Consider the following 6000-nt stretch of genomic DNA (forward strand, 5'->3'; position numbering starts at 1 on the left):
GAATCGGTAAATGCAGTCTTGTGGAAAGGAATTTTAATGGGAAAGGGAGCCTGGGAGGACTGTCAGCTCCTAAAAAAGGTGCCAAAGACGTGATGAAAAGCCGCCGTGATGCTCACAGCGAGAGTGGGGAGAGGCCGGGGTGGCCACCTAGGAAGACGACCTGACAGTCAAAAAGGTGGTGGAAGAGGTGGCTTGCAGGCAGGCAGTGGAAGGAAACCTCCTAACACTGTCCCATATGACACTTTCATGGGCAAACTAGAGACACGTCGTCTTCATTAAACTACTTTAAAGTGGGGTAAAACGGAGGCAAGGGGTTGGGCAAGTGTGTGGAAGATGGAAGAAGAAGAAAGAAGTGTTGAGAGGGAAGAAGGCACAAAAAGTGGTAATGTTTTCCCTAGTGCTGCAGTTTCACGCAAATGCCTTTGTGTGTGACATAGTAATGGTGTGTGACTGTAAATGGAACCTGATTTTCCAGACCAGTAAATACAAACCTGACCTGTACCAAGAAAAATATTAAGATCCTTTATTAAGTTCTTTGCTTTCTCAAATGAGGGAGAAAAGCGAGAAAACCCACTGCATCTCCTCCCATAATTAAGTTCCTTTTTATATTCTAGAGGGTGGGGTCTCTAAGTACCCAAATTTGCATGAGTAACAAAAAAATCAAGAGGTGCCTTTTTCTAATGGGTAGACTACAATAGGTAGTTTTGCCAGCTCCCACTCACAAACTTGTTTAATAATATTATTCGCCCTCATTTCCAAGTAAACTTTGTTCTTAGGTTGCCCTTTGCAAGGTGATTTCCTAGGAGTGCTTAGATAATTCAGGGGAAAGAGTGCAGAAGGAGGGAGGGGTCCTCCTATTGCTTTTTTGTTTAAGATCTCCTTTGACAACCTGTCCCAGCCATTACTTCACATGCTCTAAAAATTTTTGTCCATATGTCCCAATCAGTAACAGGAGGGAGGTTGCTGTAAAACTTAATTAAAATAACAATCAATAGGATTAGGATGTCAAAAATTCATATAAAACATCTGCTACGAGAATTATTATCTCTGTTATTCTGTATTATAAATTCATTGTAAACTAGAGGAAGTCTGGAAATTTCAAATTATGTTCTGACTTATGTCTTCCATATCCCACTAAAGATAAAAAGATCATGCAGATTACAGATAAACACAAAATTTCCTCTTTGATTTATGATTGGTGGTAGGAAGGTTGATCAGATATGAAAAAAATTATGCATGTCATTTACGTAGACAAGAGACAGAAAAGCTTGGGAAGTTCTGTTGAAATGATGATGGCTCCCTCGGTGACCTTTTCTCTCTGGAAATTACAATACGCTCCCTGGGAGGGACACTCGCTGTGCTGTACATGATCACCGCGCAGACAGGCAGGAGCAGAAAACAGAGGCTGTGGTGAAAAGAATCTCACCTGACGTGTGAGTTTGTCAACAAGGCAAATCTCAGGATATTTACACTGAAAATAATCTATAAACACTCCTACATGGTGGGTAGGTCTGCGAAAGTTACATTGCAGAAGTTTGCTGCTCAGAAAGAGGCGTTTGTTTGCTGCTCTTGGATTCGGATGAGTAGGAATACAGTGCAGGGCCACTGAGAAAAGGAAAGGTAACACCAACCACAACCTGACAGGGCCAAGACTTTTGCAGGTCAGGTGTTTTTTCGTTTGGTTTTGCTTTTGCTTTTTTCAAATTAGGTTATCTCCTAAATAGTGTGACTCTGTAATGTGCAGAACACTTGTAGTCCTAAATTAAAATAATAGAAAATTTAAGCGTGGAAAGGGCGGTTACTATTCTGATGTTACACAGTGCTGCGGCTGTATTCACAGATACTGAAACGGGATGTGCTGGCTGGTTATGGTATATGAATGTTTGAAAAGGCTGTTTCAGTATGGATGAGCTCATATACTGTTCTCCCTTCATATAGACGAGTGGGTGCAGGGTGGCAGTCTGGTGGGCTGACAATGCATACAGCAGTGCAGTCTATGCTTTCCTATGGACTGTAGTTCCTCTCAGTGCTGTCGTCATGACTGGAGCACGTTGTGTGCTTCAGAAGTTTTGCAAGCCAAACAAACAAATTTTAAAAAGAGCAATCTGGAGTGGCTTGATCTCACAGGTACACTAAAAATCTCTCCTTGACTTTCTTGATTTCTCACATCCGCCTTTGTTTTTCATAAGCCTCACATATTCACACTCAGAATAGTTGGGGTTGGAAGGGACCTCTGGAGATCATCTAGTCCAACCCACCTGCTAAGGCAGGTTCACCCAGAGCAGATCACACAGGAATGTGTCCAGGCGGGTTTTTAATGTCTCCAGAGAAGGAGACTCCACAACCTCTCTGGGCAGCCTGTTCCAGTGCTCTGGCACCCGCACAGTAAAGAAGTTTCTCCTCATGTTTAGATGGAACCTCCTGTGCTTCAGTCTGTGCCCATTGCCCCTCATCCTGTCATTGGGCACCACTGAAAGGAGTCTGGTCCCATCCTCTTGACACCCACCCTTGAGATACTTATAAGCATAAATAAGATCCCCTCTCAGCCTTCTCCAGGCTGAGCAGACCCAGCTCTCTCAGACCCACCTTCATACATTTCTCTTCTATTCAGATGTTTTTTCCTCAACAGTGCCCACCTCTGCTGGCCAGCCAGCCCTGACCCTCCCTCTGTCACTGACATGGAGCATTAGTGCTGGAGGTCCCAGGTAAGAGCAGCTCATCTGGGTGGCCATGGCCCACTGCCCTCTCTCCTGCTCTTTGCTCCCTCACCCAGCCAAATAACAAAGCGTTTGTTCCTGACAAGCAGATGGGAATGAACTGGCAAGGAGCCCAGGTGCCTTATAACTTAATCTCTGTCTACGCAGCTTAAGTAAAGAGAGTTTTGTCTCAAAAGGACATGATTCCTTTGGCCTCACCACCTAATATTTGCTCACTGACATATTTTTTTCTCATACTGTTATCCCAAGAGAAAAAAGGGAGAGTTAGATTTCCAGCTACCAAGAAAAATCATCCCTGGGCAAGGAAGGATGGATGTGAGACCATTCATCAAAAGGCAGATTACTTCTGATGAGGATATCATGCCACTTACAAGCTTTTATCTCTCTATAAAATGCTGTGCTGCCGCAAGTATTGTAATAGAAGGAATTCAAGGCATAGAGAAGTGTGGTCTTCCATTTACTCCAAGGAAATCGTGCTGAGTCAGATGTGCTGAGGAATTCCTGTAGAGAGATTACAAAGTCTCATGGTAGGCTGCTCCTCCGATGAGTTTTGGAGGCTATCTAGAATTTTTACTGCATTGGAAAGCCTGTTTTGTTAGGAATGGACAAAAAAATTAAATCAATAATAAGCTGACAAGTGACATAATATTTCAACATGCAGGAGGTCACAACCATATTCCTTTACCTAGAATAGGCCAACAAACCTTTAAAAATCCACAACCTTTTTCTTTGTCAGACAAAGTGCAAATGTGCATTTAATTTTCTCCCTTGACCATCTTTTTTAATTATTACAGAACTGGGAAAAGAGATGGACAAACGTAACTCCTGCAGAAGCTACATCTGGGATGTAGCCTAAAATCCACACATGGAAACCAGGTGCCTTCCCTCTTCTCCACTTATCCACTGTTTTGAATAAATTGCTGAGTGAAGGGGAAAGTGGTGGCTGGCAGCGAGTGGTTGGTAGGTGTGGAGATACTGCTACCTGGCATCAAGCCGAGGCTGAACTCAGGGACACAGACTATGAACATATCAGATATTCCTGATACGTCCCGAATGTTTCCCAGTCCCCAGCAAAGAGAATAGTTTCCATTTTACCTCCCTGCTAAGATTAAATCTTCCCCTGCTGGGACTGGAGAGCTCCCGATGGACCCATCCTGGGTAATGAGTGAGAACAACTCCCGTAAAAGGAGCCAGGCTGTGAACTCCTGAATTTTACCCATGTCGGCTGTACCAAGAGCTTGATTCATCTGAACGTCCAGACAGGAGCACCATCATCTGGTCAGGGATGGAGAGAAGGATTGCACAGGGCACAGTGGGCTGGCAGGAGCAAGGAGGACAGAGCTGGCTCTGTTCCTGGGGCCGCCTGCCTTTCCTGCAGGTGTGATAACAACACGTCATGTAAATTATCTGTCCACCCCGGGGCTGAGAGCAGAGGGCACCTGACGTGGCACCGGCAAAGTGAAGGATCCAGTACAGAAAACCAGTGCTGCAGGTAGGCAGCAAAGATCCAGCTGCAGAGGGCACCCACCATCTCTTGCTAGTGCTATTAGGGGCTATATTTAGACTATTCGGTTAATGAGTAAAAGATATATGAGAAAATAGCCGCTACGTCTGTGTGCATAGTGATGATGCTTGGTGGCACTTCAGAGGCCAAGAAGCTGTGCCCAAGGCTAACCCAAAAACCCCTGGTGAGCATGGGCACCACAGGTCTGTGCCGGTTCCCTGCTCCTGTGCTGCTCTCCATGGCCTCGGCAGCCCTGGCAGAAGGAGGAGGCTGCACCGGCTGAGGAGCCGTCCCCCGGCTTCAACCATGGCTGTGCCCACTCCGAGTGGAGCAGCCTCGTGTGTCCACCCTGTGCCACCAAACAAAAGGCTGCCAGCCTGCTCTGGACCTTGGGCCAGGTCGCCAAGGATGGCTGCTGAGCTCTTCATGGAATCACAGAATCATAGAACAGTTTGGGTTGGAAGGGACCTTCAAAGGTCATCCAGTCCAACCCCCCTGCAATGAGCAGGGACATCTTCAACTAGATCAGGTTGCTCAGAGCCCCATCCAGCCTGGTCTTGAATGTTTCCAGGGATGGGGCATCTCCCACCTCTCTGGGCAACCTGGGCCAGTGTTTCACCACCTTCATCGTAAAAAATTTCTTCCTCATGTCTAGCCTGAATCTCCCCCGCTGCCTGTTGATAAGCTTTGGTGCTTTGCAATTCCCTGTTCCAATTACCGGCCCTGCTCCCCGCGCTGGTTGGGCCTGGTGTGTGCCGCCGGCTCAGCAGCAACACGGGGGCTGTGGGGCTCAGGGAGGGAGAAGAGGGGAGAAGCTGTGGGGCAGAGCATGGGGCATGCATCAGTCAGTTGGGGGGCATCATCTCACAACTGCCTTTTGCAGAAGTCCTTGGAGGTCCCTGCATGGCCGAGAATGGTTCTTATGTGAGTTACATGTAGAAAAAATATTTTTAAGTGTTAAGATAGGGATTCACTGGGCAAGGGATGCTGTGGCAAGTCTGTCACAGGAGGCCAAGTGAGGAAAATATCTTTCTGAATTGGCTTAGGTATAATTGACCAGGTTGGAGGCATGGAAACCGGGAGGATGAGCCCTGCTACCCTTTTTTCTTCAGCTGTATTGCTTCATTGCCAGAAGAAGCTCGTGGGGATTGTCCGTATAAAATCTATAGCTACAGCAGTTAAATACCAACACCACTATTGTAGGTCTTGTGGGCTTGAAGCTTTCCCTTGTCGTAGGCACACTCCCATTTCTATAACATCCATCTAAAATTAACTGAAGCTCTTGTGGCTCTGAACCAACAAGCAGCGATCCTGCCGTCATCGGCTACCTGCCGGCTCGCTTCACGGCGGCACCAGCATGAGGCAGGGTGCCCAGTTGGGGTGTCTGGTGGAAATCCCGGCTGGCACAAGGCTGGTGTCTCCTCTCGCCTCCTCCTGACGCAGGCAGAGCACCGCCGAGTGCCCGGCATCCCTGCGGCATGTCTTGTACCCAAGACCGCTTTGCACGTAGGACAAATTATGGCAGAGCCTGTGCAGTCAGAGTTGCTCGTGAGGGATGGATGAGCAACCTGAGGACTGCAGAAGGCAAAAGTGGGGAGCTGGCATCTTCATTTCCCTCCTTCCCTAAACTCCCTCTTCCCAGGCTCCTAACCCAGGCTGGCACTGAGGTTTTATTGGTGTGAGACTGGAATCCAGCTCAGGCTGCCGTGACAGGGGCTGCACTCCGCAATTAGCTCGGAAAAGAGGTCTCTAGAGGGACACAGTGTTTCTCACCGCCAG

This window comes from Caloenas nicobarica, chromosome 1 (assembly GCF_036013445.1).
Source record: "Caloenas nicobarica isolate bCalNic1 chromosome 1, bCalNic1.hap1, whole genome shotgun sequence".
NCBI lineage: Eukaryota > Metazoa > Chordata > Aves > Columbiformes > Columbidae > Caloenas > Caloenas nicobarica.